The sequence below is a fragment of the Diceros bicornis genome, chromosome 31 (genome assembly GCF_020826845.1).
Source record: "Diceros bicornis minor isolate mBicDic1 chromosome 31, mDicBic1.mat.cur, whole genome shotgun sequence".
NCBI lineage: Eukaryota > Metazoa > Chordata > Mammalia > Perissodactyla > Rhinocerotidae > Diceros > Diceros bicornis.
In genome coordinates this window covers 35,689,542-35,708,499 of record NC_080770.1, presented here as the reverse complement: position 1 = coordinate 35,708,499, position 18,958 = coordinate 35,689,542, and the positions used below count along the sequence as shown (strand labels likewise).

The 18,958-nt window shown below is 39.9% G+C and overlaps 1 protein-coding gene and 1 long non-coding RNA gene across 2 annotated transcripts in view; both read right to left on the bottom strand.

Moving 5' to 3' along the window:
* The window catches only part of LOC131395258 (uncharacterized), a 172,265-nt gene that overhangs the window by 46,560 nt on the left and 106,747 nt on the right, over window positions 1–18,958 (bottom strand). The gene's annotated exons all lie outside the window — the stretch shown is intronic.
* The window catches only part of LOC131395253 (ral guanine nucleotide dissociation stimulator-like), a 149,604-nt gene continuing 148,489 nt past the window's right edge, over window positions 17,844–18,958 (bottom strand). Inside the window, exon 3 of the transcript XR_009216322.1 lies at window positions 17,844–18,323. The gene's annotated coding sequence lies outside the window, so the exon portion shown is untranslated. The remainder of the gene's footprint in view (window positions 18,324–18,958) is intronic.

Below are 18,958 nucleotides of genomic sequence, written 5' to 3'. Positions count from 1 at the left end.
TATGACTGCAGCCCATGTCTGCCCTTTTGTTTTGTCAAGATTTTCTCTCCCCTCTGTCCATACCACCTCTCAAAATTCTCCATTCCTTGTTCCTGTAGCCCTTGCCAACCCACATGAGTTTCCATCCCCTCTCTCTAAAACCCATGTCAGACAACTAATGTAATTCTCTCATGTACCTGCAGCGCATACATTTCCTCGAGTGTTTCTATCTCCTGTGCCCACATTTTATACCAGACCTCACATGTCTCTCTCACTCCATGTGTCTGCATCCCTTTCCACCCCTGAGTGTGCCTGTCCGCTGTGCTTCAGCCCATGCCAGCTCGTGTTTGTCTACATTCTCTGTGCCTCCAGCCTATCTAGACAACCAGTGTTTTCATCTACTGTTCCTCTAGCCCTTGTCTGAACTCGTGTGTTTCCTTACCCTGTGCCTGTAGCCCATGTGTGCCTCAAGTGTCTTCACTCAGTGTCCCACGCTTGGGTGTCATTCACTTGTTAAAGGACATATTGGTTCCTTCTAGGTTTTGGCCACTGTGAATAAAACTGCTTTTTAGATGTTCTTAGGGTTCTGTGTGTGGATGTATATTTTCACAGTAGTTGGAGAAATACACTGGTGCACAATTGGTGCACCATATAGTGACACTATATTTAGCTTCACAAGAATTAGCAAGATGTCTTCTTAAGAGGTTGTATTGTGTGTATTCCCATCAGCAGTGAATGAGATTTCTTATTGTCCTAACCCCTCACCAGTAATTGGTATTGTCAGTTTTTGTTTTTTAGCTATTCTACTAGAAGAGTAGAGTATCTCATTGGTGTTTTAATTTACTTTTTCTTAATGCGCAATGGATTTTATTTTCCAATAATTCCTTGTTGTTGAGCAATTTTTATTTGCTTATTTGCCATGTATATATATATTTTTGGTAACTTGTCTATTCACATTTTGGTCTATTTATTTTAATTTCGGGAGTTTGTTTTCTTGTTGCAGCATTTGATTGGTTCTTTGAATATTTTGCATACAGGTCTTTCTGCAGATATGTGTTTTACAAATGTATTATCCTAGTCAGGAGTTTGTATTTCCACTCTGTGAATGCCGTCTTTCCCAGATTGGACAGTTTAAATTTAACCAAGTCCACATGATCAATTATTTTCCTCATGGATTGTGCTTTTTGTGTTGTATATGAAAACTAATCATCAAACTGTATATCATGAAGATTTTCTCCTGTTTCCCAGTATGATTTTTACAGTTTTACATTTTATATTTAAGTTGATGTGTGATTTTGAGAAAATATATGTCTAAGGTGCAAAGTTGGTGTCTTGGTTCATTTATTTCCATAGGGTCGTCCTTTTTTATCATCACCATGGTTGATGATGACTAAAGACCTAAAAGACTATTATTATTTATGTTGGAGTGCATTTATTGTCTTGACCAAGATCAAGTTGTCTGTATTTGCAGAGGTCTGTGTGTGGACTTTCCGTGCTTTTTCATTTACCTCTATGTCTATTCATTTTATTTTTTATTTATTTTTTAATTTTTATTTGTTTATTTTTCCCCCAAAGCCCCAGTAGATAGTTGTATGTCACAGCTGCACATCCTTCCAGCTGCTGCACGTGGGACGCCGCCCCAGCATGGCCAGAGAAGCAGTGCTTCGGTGCACGCCTGGGATCCGAACCCGGGCCGCCAGCAGCGGAGCGCGCGTACCCAACCGCCAAGCCATGGGGCCAGCCCCATTCATTTTAAAATATCACAGTTTGGATCCCGGGCGTGCACCGATGCATGGCTTCTCCGGCCATGCTGAGGCTGAATCCCACATACAGCAACTAGAAGGATGTGCAGCTATGACATTCAACTATCTACTGGTTCTTTGGGGGAAAACAATAAATAAATAAAATTATAAAAAAAAATCACGGTCTCTTGATTATTGTAGTATTGTAAAATATCACAGTCTCTTGACTTTGTAATTAATCTTGACATTGAGAAGTGTGAGTTCATCAATTTGTTCTTCATCAGGGTTGTCTAGACCACTCAAGGTTTCAAATGAGTTCTTCAATATCTACAAAATAGCTTGGTGAGATTTTTATTGGAATTGCACTGGATCTTTAGATCAATTTAAGATGAATTGACATCTTAATAATATTGTGACTTTTTTTTTATTTTTATTGATATTTTAATGGTTTCTAACATTGTGAAATTTTGGGTTGTACATTTTTGTTTGTCCATCACCCCATATATGACTCCCTTCACCCCTTGTGCCCACCCCCCACCCCCACTTCCCGGGTAACCACAGTCCAGTTTTCTCTGTCCATGTGTTGGTTTATATTCCACATATGAGTGAGATCATACAGTGTTTGTCTTTCTCTTTCTGGCTTATTTCACTTAACATAATACGCTCCAGGCCCATCCATGTTGTTGCAAATGGGACGATTTTGTCTTTTTTTATGGCTGAGTAGTATTCCATTGTATATATATACCACATTTTCTTAATCCAGTCGTCAGTTGAGGGACACTTAGGTTGCTTCCACTTCTTGGCTATGGTGAATAATGCTGCAATGAACATAGGGGTGCATAAGCCTCTTTGGATTGTTGATTTCAGGTGCGTTGGATAGATTCCCAGTAGTGGGATGGCTGGATCATAGGGCATCTCTATTTTTAATTCTTTGAGGAATCTCCATACCGTTTTCCATAGAGGCTGCACCAATTTGCATTCCCACCAGCTGTGTATGAGGGTTCCTGTTTCTCCACATCCTCTCCAACATTTGTTGTTTTTTGTCTTGGTGATTATAGCCATTCTAACGGGCGTGAGGTGGTATCTTAGTGTTGTTTTGATTTGCATTTCCCTGATGATTAGTGATGTTGAGCATCTTTTCATGTGCCTATTGGCCATCTGTATATCTTCCTTGGAGAAGTGTCTGTTCATTTCCTCTGCCCATTTTTTGATCGGGTTGTTTGTTTTTTTGTTGTTCAATTGTGTGAGTTCTTTATATATTATGGAGATCAACCCCTTGTCAGATGTATGTTTTGCAAATATTCTCTCCCAGCTGGTTGGTTGTTTGTTCATCTTGATTCTGATTTCATTTGTCTTATAAAAGCTCTTTAGTCTGATAAAGTCCCACTTGTTTATTTTTTCTTTAGTTTCCCTAGTCTGGGTAGGCATGTCATCCGAAAAGATTCCTTTAAACCCAATGTCAAATAGTGTGTTGCCTATATTTTCTTCTATGAGTTTTATAGTTTCAGGTCTCACCTTCAGGTCTTTGATCCATTTTGAGTTAATTTTTGTGAATGGCGATAGCACATGGTCCACTTTCATTCTTTTGCATGTGGATGTCCAGTTTTCCCAACACCATTTATTGAAGAGACTTTCCTTTCTCCATTGCATGTCCTTAGCACCTTTGTCGAAAATTAGCTGTCCGTATATGTGTGGTTTTACTTCTGGGCTTTCAATTCTGTTCCATTGATCTGTGTGTCTGTTTTTGTACCAGTACCATGCTGTTTTGATTACTATTGCTTTGTAGTATGTTTTGAAGTCAGGAATTGTGATGCCTCCTGCTTTGTTCTTTTTCTTTAGGATTTCTTTAGCTATTCGGGGTCTTTTGTTGCCCCATATAAATTTTAGTATTCTTTTTTCTATTTCTGTGAAGAATGTCATTGGGATTCTGATTGGGATTGCATTGAATCTGTAGATTGCTTTAGGTAATATAGACATTTTAACTATGTTTATTCTTCCAATCCACGTGCATGGGATATCTTTCCATTTCTTTATGTCATCGTAGATTTCCCTCAATAATGTCTTGTAGTTCTCATTGTATAGGTCCTTCACCTCCTTGGTAAGATTTATTCCTAGGTATTTTATTCTTTTTGATGCAATTGTAAATGGCATTATCTTTTTGAGCTCTCTTTCTGTTAGTTCATTATTAGCATATAGAAACGCAACTGATTTTTGTAGATTGATTTTGTACTCTGCAACTTTGCTGTAGTTGTTGATTGTTTCTAACAGTTTTCCAACAGATTCTTTAGGGTTTTCTATGTATACAATCATGTCATCTGCAAATAGTGAGAGTTTCACTTCTTCGTTACCTATTTGGATTCCTTTTATTCCTTTTTCTTGCCTAATTGCTCTGGCCAAAACCTCCAGTACTATGTTGAACAGGAGTGGTGAGAGTGGGCAGCCCTGCCTCGTTCCTGTTCTCAGAGGAATGGCTTTCAGTCTTTCCCCGTTGAGTATGATGTTAGCTGTGGGTTTGTCATATATGGCCTTTATTATGTTGAGGTACTTTCCTTCTATTCCCATTTTATTGAGAGTTTTTATCATAAATGGATGTTGTATCTTGTCAAATGCCTTCTCTGCGTCTATTGAGATGATCATGTGGTTTTTATTCTTTGTTTTGTTGATGTGATGTATCACGTTGATTGATTTGCGGATGTTGAACCATCCCTGCGTCTCTGGTATAAATCCCACTTGATCATGGTGTATGATCTTTTTAATATATTGTTGTATTCGGTTTGCCAATATTTTGTTGAGGATTTTTGCATCAATGTTCATCAGCGATATTGGCCTGTAATTTTCTTTCTTTGTATTGTCTTTGTCTGGTTTCAGTATCAGGGTGATGTTGGCCTCATAGAATGATTCAGGAAGTGTTCCATCTTCCTCTAATTTTTGGAATAGTTTGAGGAGGATGGGTATTAAATCTTCTTTGAATGTTTGGTAAAATTCACTGGAGAAGCCATCTGGTCCTGGACTTTTATTTTTTGGGAGGTTTTTGATTACTATTTCAATCTCTTTACTTGTGATTGGTCTATTCAGATTCTCCATTTCTTCTTGGTTCAATTTTGGGAGGTTGTATAAGTCTAAGAATTTATCCATTTCTTCTAGATTGTCCAATTTGTTGGCATATAATTTCTCATAGTATTCTCTTATAATCCTCTGTATTTCCATGGTATCCGTTGTAATTTCTCCTCTTTCATTTCTAATTTTATTTACTTGAGCCTTTTCTCTTTTTTTCTTAGTTAGCCTGGCTAAGGGTTTGTCTATTTTGTTTATCTTCTCGAAGAACCAACTCTTTGTTTCATTAATCCTTTCTACTGTTTTTTTGGTCTCAATATCATTTATTTCTGCTCTGATTTTTATTATTTCTCTCCTTCTGCTGGCTTTGGGCTTTGTTTGTTCTTCTTTTTCTAGTTCTGTTAGGTGTAATTTAAGGTTGCCTATTAGGGCTTTTTCTTGTTTGTTAAGGTAGGCTTGTATCGCTATGAGTTTCCCTCTCAGGACCGCTTTTGCTGCGTCCCATATGGTTTGATATGGCATGTTATCATTTTCGTTTGTTTCCAGATAGTTTTTGATTTCTCCTTTAATTTCATCAATGATCCATTGGTTGTTCAGTAGCATGTTGTTTAATCTCCACATTTTTGTCACTTTCCCAGTTTTTTTTTCCTGGTTCATTTCCAGTTTCATAGCCTTATGGTCTGAAAAGATGCTTGTTATGATTTCAATCTTCTTAAATTTATTGAGGCTTGCTTTGTTTCCCAACATATGGTCTATCCTAGAGAATGTTCCATGCGCGCTTGAGAAGAATGTGTAGTCAGCTGTTTTTGGGTGGAGTGCTCTGTATATGTCTACTAGGTCCATCTCGTCCAGTTTTTCATTTAAGTCTAATATTTCTTTATTAACTTTTTGTCCGGATGATCTATCCATTGCTGTAAGTGGGGTGTTAAGATCCCCTACTATTATTGTGTTGTTGTTGATTTCTCCTTTTAGGTTTGTTAATAGTTGTTTTCTGTACATTGGTGCTCCTATGTTGGGTGCATATATATTTATAAGTGATATGTCTTCTTGATGTAGTGTCCCTTTTATCATTATATATTTCCCTTCTTTGTCTTTCTTAACCTGTTTTATCTTGAAGTCTACTTTGTCTGATATGAGTATGGCAACACCTGCTTTCTTTTGTTTGCCATTAGCTTGGAGTATTGTCTTCCATCCTTTCACTCTGAGCCTGTGCTTGTCTTTAGTGCTAAGATGTGTTTCCTGAAGGCAGCATAGTGTTGGGTCTTGCTTTTTAATCCATCCTGCCACTCTGTATCTTTTGATTGGAGAGTTCAATCCATTTACATTTAGGGTAATTATTGAAATATGAGGGTTGAATGTTGCTGTTTTGTCACTTATTTTCTGGTTCTTTTGCATTTCCTTTGTTTCTTGTCCCATTTGTTTTGGACTGCCAATTCAGTTTGGTTGTTCTGTCTTATGATTCTTCTAGTTTTCTCTTTGTTTATCATATGTGGTTTTAATTTGATTATTTGTTTAGTGGTTACCTTGAGGTTTGGGCGAAGAATCTTCTGTAGGAGATAGTCCATTATCTGATAGCCTCCTATTTCCTTATACTAAGTCAATTCAGTCACTTTCCTCTTCCCCTTCTAAGTTGCTCTTGTTATACCTTATTCTATCTTGTGTTGTGGCTGTGTGTTTACAGTGATGAGGTTAAATTTATTTTTGGTGAATTTCTTCCTTTGATCTTTGAGTTTAGTATTTAAGTGGTTGCTAACCTATTCCGGTAAAGATCTACTATTTCTCTGATTTTGTCTACCTACTTTTCTCCTTACTCCAAGCTTTGTGTTCCCTTTCTCTTCTTGTTTTCAGGCCTGAGGGCCTTCTTGAGTATTTCTTGTAGTGGGGGTCTCGTGGCCATGAACTCCCTTAGCTTTTGTTTATCTGGGAGAGTTACTATTTCTCCATCATATTTGAAGGATATTTTTGCTGGATAGAGTATTCTTGGCTGAAAGTTTTTGTCTTTTAGTATTTTGAATATATCATTCCAGTCTCTTCTAGCCTGAAAAGTTTCTGTTGAGAAATCCGCTGAGAGCCTGATGGGAGTTCCTTTGTACGTTATTTTTTGTTTTTGTCTAGCTGCCCTTAATATTGTTTCTTTGTCGTTGACCCTGGCTAGCCTTACCACTAGGTGTCGTGGTGAAGGCCTTTGTCTGTTAATATATATAGGAGTCCTGTTGGCTTCGCTTACTGGTATTTCCTGCTCCTTCCCCAGATTTGGGAAATTTTCAGCTATTATTTCCTTGAATAGGCTCTCTGTTCCTCTTTCCCTCTCCTCTCCCTCAGGAATACCTATAATTCTTATGTTACATTTTCTAATAGAGTCCGATATTTCTCGGAGTCTTTCTTCATTTCTTTTTAGTCTTAGTTCTCTCTCTTCTTCCATCTGGAGTATATCTGTATTCCTATCCTCTAAAGTACTAATTCTTTCCTCCATATTGTCAGCTCTGTTCTTTAAAGATTCCAGATTCTCCTTTATCTCCTCCATTGTGTTCTTCATCTCCATCAGCCCTGATAGGTTTTTCTTTATGATTTCAATCTCTTTTGTGAAGAAACTCCTAATCTCATTTAATTGTTTGTCTGTGTTGTCTCGTATTTCGTTGAGTGTTTTTATGATAGCTATTTTGAAATCTCTGTCATTTAGTTTATGGATTTCTGTGTCTTCGGGGTTGATTTCTGGGTGCTTGTCATTTTGTTTCTGGTCTGGTGATTTCATATATTTTTGCATTGTGGTTCCTGTGTTGGTTTTGATTTTCCTCATCCTGGAAGTCTCTGGTTGCAATTTCCACCTGCCGCCACTGTGTGGTGGTAAAGGGCTGCATAGTCTAAGCCCCCTGCGCTCTGCCCCAGTTTTTCTGCTGCGATCCGCAGTTTTGTTTTGTTTTGTTTTGTTTCTTTTCCCCACTGCGATCCACGGGTCCAGTCCAGTTTATTCAGGTCTGCCTCGGACCGCTAGATCTGGTCGAGCTGCAGACTCCGGGTTGCGGGGAGGGGGGAGCTCTCTCTTTTGCCCTCTGGGTCCCTGACGTGGGAGGCTTCTCGTTTGCCCCTCTTTATCCGCTCTCTGGGTTGCTCAGATGTTGATGGTAGCCCTGTGGCTCCTCTGAGCCCTCTGTGCGGGAGTTTCCCACTGGCTGAGAGCGCCCGAAGAGCTACAGTTTCCCGCCGAGGGCCGCCCCTCCCCCCTCTCTGGGAGCCGCGCAGACCGGATCGCTGATCTGATGGGGAGGGAGCGGAGTTCTCCTTACCTCTCCCCACTTCCTCCGGGGGCCCAACACGTTCCGCTCTCAGATGTGCGGCAGTGTGGATCCCTCCGCTCCAGCTTTTGACTGTCTGGGATTCCGTTGTTGGTCTGTGGCTGTTACTTTTGTTGTATTTTGTGGGGGAAGAATTCACGGGAAAGCTCACTCCGCCATGATGCTGACGTCACTCAATAATATTGTGACTTTTGATCATGAGCAAGGAATATATCTCAATCGATTTATTTTTCCTTTATTGTTTTTAAGAGTGTCTCATATTTTTTTCCACAGATATCTGTAAATATTTTATTGGATTTACACTTGAGGATTTCTTTGTGTATGTGTGTGTGTTATTAACGGTATTGTTTCATATTCCAATTATTTGTTGGTATATAGAAAATCAACTGAATTTTGTATCTGAATTTGAACTTCTCTTCATGATATCTCTATAAATTCCCATCTGGGCACAGAACAGGGGGCTCCGTTTCTGTTTGAACATCCCAAATCATAACATTGAATAATCTGAACACTGAATTTCAGCCATTCACCAGAACTGCCAAGGCACACAACCACCACTAACACTGCAGTTACAAGCCTTTTCTGAGAGGCATGCCCTCGGATTCATTAAAGAACGCCCATTTTCCACTCAGCCTGGTAGTGGCAGTTTGGCAGGAAGACTGCAGAGCCCTTACAGGCTTGGTCCTAGAGCTGAGCCAAACTCTCCCTGTCTTCCATTCCTAAAATGGAGACTGACCTGAACCTCCCTCGGCTCTAGGAATTAAGGCTCTCTCACACATAACTTCCCAGACACACTGCAGTTACAAGCCTTTTCTGAGAGTCATTCCCTCGGACTCACTAAAGAAAGCCAGTTCTCAACTCGGCCCGCCAGTGGCAGTTTGGCAAGAAACTGCAGAGCCCTTAGAGTCTTGTCCCTAGAGCTGAGCCAAACTATCTCTGTCTTCCATTTCTGGATCTGAGACCGTGCAGAACCTCTCTCAGCTCTAGGAATTAAGACTGTCTCACACATAAATTCCAAGACACACTGCAGTTAAAAGCCTTTTCTGAGAGGCATTCCCTTGGATTCACTAAAGAAAATCGGTACTTGACTCGGCCTGCCAGTGGCAATTTGGTGAGAAACTGCAGAGCCAGATTGTATGTATAACTGAGATCAAATGGTATTTGTCTTTCTCTGTCTCAGTTATATCACTTACTATAATGACCTCAAGGTCCATCCATGACATTGCAAATGGCAAGATTTTTTCATTTTTATGGCTGAATAATATTCCATTGTAAGTATATACCCCATTTTCTTTCCTTTTTTTTTGTGAGGAAGATCAGCCCTGAGCTAACATGTGCCAATCCTCCTCTTTTTGCTGAGGAAGACTGGCCCTGTGCTAACATCCGTGCCCACCTTCCTCCACTTTATATGGGACTGCAACACAACATGGCCTGAGAAGCGGTGAGGCAGTGCGCACCAGGGATCTGAACCCCGGGCTGCCACAGCAGAGCACACACACTTAACCACTATGCCACCAGGCCAGCCCATACCACGTTTTCTTTATCCATTCATCTATTGATGGACATTTAGGTTGTTTCCATATCTTAGCTATTATAAATAATTCTGTAATAATCACAGGGGTGCATATATCTTTTCAAGTTAGTGTTTTCATTTTCTTCGGATAAATACAGTGAAGTGTATCTATTTTTAATTTTTTCAGGAACCTCCACTGTCTTTTCCATAGTGGCTGCACCAGTTTAAATCCCCATGAACAGCACACAAGGGTTTCCTTTTCTTCACATCCTTGCCAACACTTATTATCTCTTGTCACTTTGATGATCACCACCCTTACAGGTGTGAGGTGATAGCTCTTTGTACTTTGGGTTTGCATTTCCCTGATGATTAGTGACATTGAGCTCCTTCTAATGTACGTGTTGGCCATTTAGATATCTTCTTGGGACAAATGTCTACTTAGTCCTTTGCCCATTTTTCACTTGGATTGCTTTTTTGTTATTGGGTTGTATGAGTTCTTTATAAATTTTTTTATGGGTTGTATAAATTTTTTATAAAATTTAGATATTTAACTCTTTATCTGATACATGGTTTGTAAAACTTTTCTCCCAGCCTTTTGATTTTGTTGGTTGTTTCTTTTGCTGGGCAGAAGCTTTTAAGTTTGATGTAGTCCCATTTGTTGATTTTTTCTTTTGTTGTTTGCAGTTTTGGTGGGATATTCACAAAATCATTGCCAAGACCAATGTGGAGGAGCCTCTTCCCTATGTTTTCTTCTAGCAGTTTTACAGCTTCAGGTCTGAGAATGCCCAAAAGGCCGGGAGGAGCAATGTCCCTTTTTTTCGGAGCTGAACAGATTCAGTCTCTCATTTCTCTATCAAGCAATTTTGTTCAGACCTTATAAACACAATTCTTCCCAATTTTAAGCCAAATTAAAAAGGTCAGCCTCCCCCATTCACTCCAAAAGTGCCCCCTAGGCTCCCGTGGTCAAGGAAATTCCCCCTGGGTTTCTCGTTCCTAGGAATTCCGCCCTAGGTTCCTCTGACCTAGGGAATGTAACAATACCCCCTTAAGACACCTAGCCTTAAGCCTTGAAAACAGCTCAAATAAACTCTGAACTGTTGACTTACAATAAGGAGGTCCAGGTTTCAGGAGAACTCACTGGGGTCACCTGAAGAATGCAGTGATCTGGAGGGCACAGTGGGCCCCTATTGGTACCCAATGCCAGTTCAGTGTAGATTCCAGGTGGTCTCTGGTGGGTTTCTCTGAAATCCTGCCATGACTACACCAACAAATGTCTACGTAAATAATCCATAATCAATGTATAAATCAAAATTGGAGTGAGTTTATTATGAGCCGCCTTTTGAGGACCATGGCCAGGGCCTTCCTTCCCTAAGGAAGGAAGGGCATCAACGAAGTGGGGTGTACAGAGCGGTTATATGCTGTCAAAGAGCATGTATCACATAGGATTGTAATGTCCCTTTTACTGTAGTGACAAGATCACCCTGTCAGACTGCCCTGCCAGAATAGCTATTGATGGACACAGCAGGGAGCAGGTCTGCTGTCTCGATGGGCTTGGCTGGTGTCAGGTCTGTTGTCTCAAACTGGGTGGTCACAGGATGACTGCAGCAACCAAGTCCTAGCTTAGGGAGAAATGCTCATCCTTAAGGTTCTGCCAATGAGGGCATCCTTATCTTAAGGGCATATTCTCTTCTCTTTGGGACATGGGAAAGCAGATACACAATGCAGGCGACAGGCCCCTTTGTAAAAACAAACTCTGGCCAAATTAGTTTTACCCCAAATGGCTTCCTCATGTACTCCAATATATCCTATTGCTTGCCATTTATTTATCAGTTCCTTAGTATTCATTGTGTGTCTGTTATGTATACAGAATATGTAATATCCTGGGGAAAACGGGGGTTATAGGATATAGTGTCTGTAGACAAGAAGCTTATTACCCTACTTGGAAAATAACTACATTTCTTTCTGTTTTTTTGTGAGGAAGATCAGCCCTGAGCTAACATCCATGGTAATCCTCCTCTTTTTGCTGAGGAACACTGGCTCTGAGCTAACATCTATTGCCAATCCTCCTCCTTCCCCCCCCCCCAAAACCCCAACAGATAGTTGTATATCATAGTTGCACATCCTTCTAGTTGCTGTATGTGGGACACGGCCTCAGCATGGCCAGAGAAGCGGTGCGTCAGTTTGCGCCCGGGATCCGAACCCAGGCCACCAACAGTGGAGCTCGCACACCTAACCGCTAAGCCACGGGGCTGGCCCTAAACATAGATTTTTAAAATGTCAAAATGAGTGGTACTCCTGGTGTGTTGTTTCTGAATAACAGCTGTCATTGTCTTAGCTCTTTCCGTATAGTGTTTGCTCCTGCCTCACACCAGCCCTATGAACAGGGCCAGGGCGGGTATCATTCATGATTTCCTGATGAGAACGCTGAGGCCTTGTAAAGTTAGGAGATCTGTCCGGGCGCCGGTATTGATGATATCCTAGGATTTTTATCTACTATGTATTTTTCTTTATCTTCTGTAATTGCCATTAGATTTCGATATAATTGGTAACTTGCTACCTTGGTTTTTCAAATAAAACCCACAAAGTTTGTGGGTATCTTTTGGTACCTTATTAAGCAAATGAGGAAAATTAGATTACCAGCTACAGCTGCTGCTCATATTGACAAACCATTTCATTTATTTTTCTACCTGACAAGCGTGTTCATGCAATAGACATTAAGTGGCTGTTATGCAGTCATCATGAAATTGTCAAGAGTGGGGGGATTGACAAGACAAGTGTGCACACTTCTCATGCTGAAGAGACTTTCAGTGCATTTGAGGGAAGATAAGATACACTCAGGAAAGTGTTAAGCCCCTACCCTTCCAGACAGCACAACATTATTGTCAAAACGAGGGATGCAGGTTTGCCGTGTCTGTGTGTTGATTCCAGAGGGGTCCAGGTGAGCTGGGGCTTCAACGTGACTTTACTGATTGATGAGACTCTGTGAGGGGAGGACCAGGGAGGGCCTTCTAGTGGAGTGGAGCTTGACTCAGGAAACAGGGAGAGACGAATTTGGGAGGTGGACGGGAGGCATGTAGAAAAATATAAGTGATAGTCTGGTTGAAGAGATGGCATCTGTAGACACTAAAAAGCCATGAAAGAAATTGTGTTTTCCTTATTTTCTGCTACTGGAGCCATGAGGTGAAGGAGAGGTTTTGAGATTACATCACGGCACTGTAATGTGTGAGAGCCCTGGGACGTGTCTGAAAGCCTGGAGGACCAACTGAACTTTCCATATATATATAGTTTACATGGGGTTGTATAGAGTGCGTATAGCATACATTGTATTGGGGTGAACATGGAATCCTAAGTGAAACCATTTATCTCTTTGGCTGTTGGTGCCGCCTGTTTTACATGGAGGCAGAGATGTCCAAGACTGAGTGGCATTGTATTAGGATGATGAAGCGCTCTAGGCAAGAGTCCATTCATCAGGTGATGTGCAGCTTGCTACCCGGATAGATGCCCGGCTACACCTTCCATGAAAGGTTCACATGATACAGATATGAAGGAGGCAAGATCTTGTGCCTAATGGCTGGCAACAGGCAGGGAGACATTTTCCTAAACCAGCAGCTGGCGCAGCACTGTCAGGACATCACACCTGACATCCTCGCTTGCCCGACTCTTACCTTCTTCCTCTAAGTATGAGGATATTCTCTGATGTTTTGGCCAATCCACATATACAGAATCCCTTCAGTTTCACCAATGAGAGCTCATTTCTAAATTCATGCTAATTAAACGAACCACTCATTTCACCAATGAAAAGCTATTTCTGATATTCAGCAAGCTAAGTAGCAAAGCCTGTGGTGCTTATCAAGATATGACTAGCTTAAAGATTTTATTTATTTATTTTTTCCCCTCCAAAACCCCAGTAGATAACTGTATGTCACAGTTGCACATCCTTCCAGCTGCTGCATGTGGGACACGGCCTCAGCATGGCCAGAGAAGTGGCGCGTCGGTGCGCGCCCGGGATCCGAACCCGGGCCGCCAGCAGCGGAGTGCGTGCACCCAACCGCTAAGCCATGGGGCCGGCCCTAGATATGACTAAACAGCTTAAAGAGACGTGAATAGCTGAAACGCACAGCCAGGTCTGAAATGTGACACTTTCTGATACAAGACTAGCTGACCCCTGGAATCCGAATTCTCTATTAGGGTCAATGACTGTCCCTGAAGGTAAAGCTTGAACTAACTCATCTATGCGTTGTATATTACCGTCAATGTTGAAGAATATTTTATGAATTTCTTAATTTATTAAAAAAAATTACAGAAAGAGCATCTCCTGTCCATCAGTTAATTCAGTTTACTTTATAGTCTCAACATGATGACTACAGTATGTTTTTTGCTTTTAATTTGCGCTTTACCTCTGCCACACTCTTACTCTCTTCGCTTTGCTTTATAATCCACAAAGGTTTAGCGGAATATACATATAGGTAAGGCAAATGTCATGAGGAGAACCCGGGACGTGCGGATATTGAGCACACACATCCTAACCATGTTGTTGTTCTGAAACCCTAATGAGTAGCTTTGCAAGGTGTTTATAGGCCTCAAAGTGGCCTCCTTTGTGAGATTTCCACTTTACTCCCTGGTGCCAGGTGTAGTTGTGAGCCGTCTCATTCTGTCCAGATTCTATTGGCCTGTAGCTGGGAAAAGTTTTCTTTGCCAGCAGATCCCTGTCCAATTCTTTTATTCTTGTCTGGTTTATTTACTTTTTCACTATATTTCTCCAAAACACTTCCCAACTTGGACCCAAGATAACTCGGTTTCCTGGACCTTTTGTTGTTGAAGGCAGGGAAGCTATTATCATCCTGTGGTGCCTAGTATACGCTGTCCTTTGACTTTGCCACACGTATTCAAACAGATGTTAAAGGGACAGCATATTTGAATGTATTAAAGATGCTAAGAAATTGCTTAAAAGATGCTTAAAGTTCAGGGAGATCTCCGATTGAGTGTCTGGATTTTGTGATCTTATAATCTCTGCCCACATGCCATCTCTACCTCTAAAGAAAGAGACTTATCGTCTCAAAGAATCAGCTCTTAGTTTCATTGAACGTTTCTGTTCTTTTTCTAGCCTCTCTTTCATCTATTTCTGCTCTGATTTTTATTTCTGTCCTTCTACTGACTTTAGGCTTTGTTTATTCTTCTTTTTCTAGTTCTTTTAGATACTGTGTTAGATTGTTTATTTGGGCTTTTTCTCATTCCTTGAGGTAGGCTTGTATTGCTATAAATTTCACTCTTAGTACTACTTTTGCTGCATCCCATATGTTTTCATATGTTGTTTTTCATTTTCATTTGTCTCTAGGTATATTTTGAATTCTCCTTTGACTTATTCATTGATCCAATAGTTGTTCAGTAGCATGTGGTTTACTGTCCAAATATTTGTGACTTTTCCAATTTTTTCTTCTAGTTGATTTCTAGTTTCATACACTTGTGCTCAGAAAAATGCGTGATATGATTTCAGTCTTCTTAGAAATATTGAGGCTTGCTTTGTTTCCCAACGTATTTCTATCTTTGATAATGTTCCATGTGAACTTGAGAAGAATGTGTATTCTGCTGTTTTAGGATGAAATGTTCTATATATATCTATTAAGACCATCTGGTCTGATGTTTCATATAAGGCCACTGTTTCCTTGTTGACTTTCTGTGTGGATGATCAATCCATTGATGTGGGTGGGGTGTTGAAGTCCCCTACAATTATTGTGTTGCTGTCAATTTTTCCCTTTAAGTCTGATAATAGTTGCTTTATATAGTTTGTTGCTCCTGTGTTAGGTGCATGTATATTAATGTATTATGTCTTCTTGGTGAAATGTCCCTTTTATCCTTATGTAATGTCTGTCTTTGTCTCTTGTCAGGCAAGGGAAACAAAAGAAAAAATAAGGAAGTGAGACTACATCAGACTAAAAAGTTTCTGCACAGCAAAGGAAACTGTCAACAAAATGAAAAGACAACCTACCAACTGGGAGAAAATATTTGCAAATCATATATCTGACAAGGGGTTAATTTCCAAAATATATAATGAACACAAACAACTCCACAACAAAAAAATGAACGACCTGATCAAAACATGAGCAGAGGATATGAAAAGACATTTTTCCAAAGAAGTTATACAGATGGCCAACAGGCACATGAAAGATGTTCAACATCACTAATTATTAGGGCAATGCAAATCAAAACTACAATGAGATATCACGTCACACCCATCAGAATGGCTATAATTAAAAAGGCAAGAAATAATAAGTGTTGAAAAGGATGTGGAGAAAAGGGAACCCTCATACATTGCTGGTGGGAATACAAACTGCTGCAGCCACAATGGAAAAAAGGATGGAGATTACTCAAAAAATTAAAAATAAAAATACCATAAGATCCAGCTATTCTACCTCTGGATATTTATCTGAAGAATATGAAGTCAGTAATTCAAAAAATGTATGCGCCCCTATGTTCTTCACAGCATTATTCATAATAGCCAACGCTGGGAAGCAACTCAAGTACTTATCAATGGATGAATGAATAAAGATGTGATATATATACATATATACCATGGAATACTACTCAGCCATAAAGAAGACAACATCATGCCATTTGTGACAGTATGGATGGACATTGACGGTATTATACTAAGTGAAACGAGTCAGATAGACAAAGAAAAATACTGATTGATTTCACTCATATTTGGAAAATAAACAAACACATAGATAAGGAGTACAGATTGTAGTTACCAGAGGGAAAGAGGGAAAGGTGTAAAGGGGCACATATGTATGGTGACAGATGAAAACAAGACTATTGGTGGGGAACATGATCCAGTCTATACAGAACTGAAATATAGTAATGTACACCTGAAATTTACACAGTTATAAGCCATATGACCTCAATAAAATTAAAAAGAAATTTATTTTTAAATATAGCAAGACCCACTTTACACCTGGGCTGCAGGCAGCCCACGCACTCACTGAATTACACAGAAGGGCAGTTTCCCAGGTGAGTCCTGTCTGTTTTGCCACCCTCGGAACCTCCTGATGAAGAACACAGGCTCTAGGATGCTGAAGCAGGTGGGACCCCTGGGGCAGGGAATGTTCTGAGAGTGTGTGACACAAAGTATCTGTGCAGTGCATACTGGGTAGTGAGTTTGTGCTTCTCTTCAAGGTATGCCTTTGGTCATAATCTGCCAATAACTCAAGGAAAATCACTGGTAGGCTTCTTAAATGGAAAATTCTCGTGTCCCAACTTCAAAGCTGCTGAGTTAGAATTCCGGGGAAGGGACACTGGACTTGTCCAGTTATTATCGTGTAGACTGAAGTCTGAGAAGCACTGCTGCTGGCGTCCAGCTGTAGCCACTGCCCGAGGTCAAAGCTCCACATCTTGTGAGGCTTGAGACGGCTCCCAGGGGAGATTTCTGTCTGTCGTCTGCAGAGGGGCGGCCACCTCACCTCTTCCCGCTGACTCGCTTCCCTAACTGGCTTCGTTGTGCTTTTCTTAGTCCTTTTCTTTACCTTCAGAGATAACTGGGAAAGGCAAGATAGAGATACAAATTTTACTAAATCTAACACTTAAGTAATCTTTAAAAAATTGTACAGCGTTCAGATGTAATGTTTATTTTTCTGTTGGGTTGTTTTTTGTCTTTCTCCCTTTTGTTGTCTTAAAGTATTTTGTGTTATTGGCTGGGAAGATAAGATGATATTAACATCAGCTTTATATTGAGCCCCAAACCAGGAAAGCACTTTATATTTGTCATATAGAATTAAGAATCACATTTGTGTAATGATGTTTAAAGGAATTTGGTTGTTTTATTCCTTGTTTTTTCTTCTTTTTGGCATAATAAAGTCCCAGTTTCTTCTTGGTGGACTGATCAGGAATATTGATGTCTGATCTATAAGTGAAGAGTAAATAGAAGGGCATTATTACTATTCATAAATCTCTTCCTCACTAACATTTCCTAAATGATAACATGGGTGTTAGAGTTAAGAATTTTGATTTTTCCCCCATTGGATTATAGAGAGAAAGATAGTCATTAGAGACTTCACTTGGAGTTGTAGTCAAAGAGCATAACATAAGAGCACTGAGCTTGGGCTCGGCCATGTATCAGCTTTGTAACCTGGGTGAGTTTTCCAGCCACTGTACCCAGTCTCTTCATCTATAAAATGATGAGAAGCACAACATCGACTACGTCAGGATATTTTGAGGGTTATGGGAGTTCATGTATGTTCAAGCACAGAATCAACATTCAGAGTGCAGTGCCTGGTTCAGTAGAAGTGTTTGCTGCTGTTATTTTAATTATCATTATTTCATGTCCTATCTTCCTCATGAGTTCCCTGTAAAACCAACAATATTCCACAGTGTAAACAGTTTTATTCCAGGTCCCTGCTTAAAGGCCTTCAGAGGGAGCCTCGTGCTCATAATCTCCTGTTTTTATCCCAGTCTCCGGAGGGATGCATTTATCTCTTTCTTCTTTGCACTGAGGCACTGAATGGGGGCCCACACCCAGCCCTGCATGTCCTCCTTTTAGTATCCGATGCTTTTCAGACACTGTTTAGTGTTTACTTGGTGGACTATACTCCCTGACATGAACAACTCATGGGAGATAAGACGTAGGAAACATTGTTCCATGTAGGTCTCTGAGTTTATCATAACTCTGAGTACAGTTGATCAAGGGCAAAGGTAGAGTCCCTTAATGCAAAGATCTTCAGAGATGAGGGTGTTCTAATGTGACACCACCTGAAAATAAAGCAAGAACATAAAAGCATATGAAGTTTTAAAAGGAAAAGCACACAACTAGAAGAATTGATCCCATTACATACACTATTCTATTTGTTTATGCATCAAATTACTGATAGGAAATAGCCAGATGTAGAGATAGTAGAATTGATCAATTTCATAGAGAATTCTTTTTAACAGTTGTTCATATCTTGTGTTTTACATCATTGATTAGGGTAATATTTTCATCATTTCCTTTCCTAGTGTCTTTATCTTTCTCAACTTTTCCAAGAGATATATTTATATTATCCTCTAAAATTTTAGGGCAATTTAAAAAAAGTTATCAAACATTTTAAGTTATTGATTTTGTATACTGGAGGAGATCTAGATTGAAAGTTAATTAGTGATAATTAGAGTTTTAGTTTGGTAAAGGATGGTAGTTGGAATTGATAACAGGATGTTTGTAACCTAGTTTTTTCTTCATTATTTGATGTAGTTTTCAAAATGACAGAGCAAGTAATTTTTCATGTAATATATTGTCTCATTTTAAATTATGTGTTCTTGGAGAGGGTGATGGAGGTAACTAGAAAATAATTTAATGTAGTGACTTGTTTTTCTCAAGTAGATCTGTTATAAACCCAACAGCTGTATAGCAT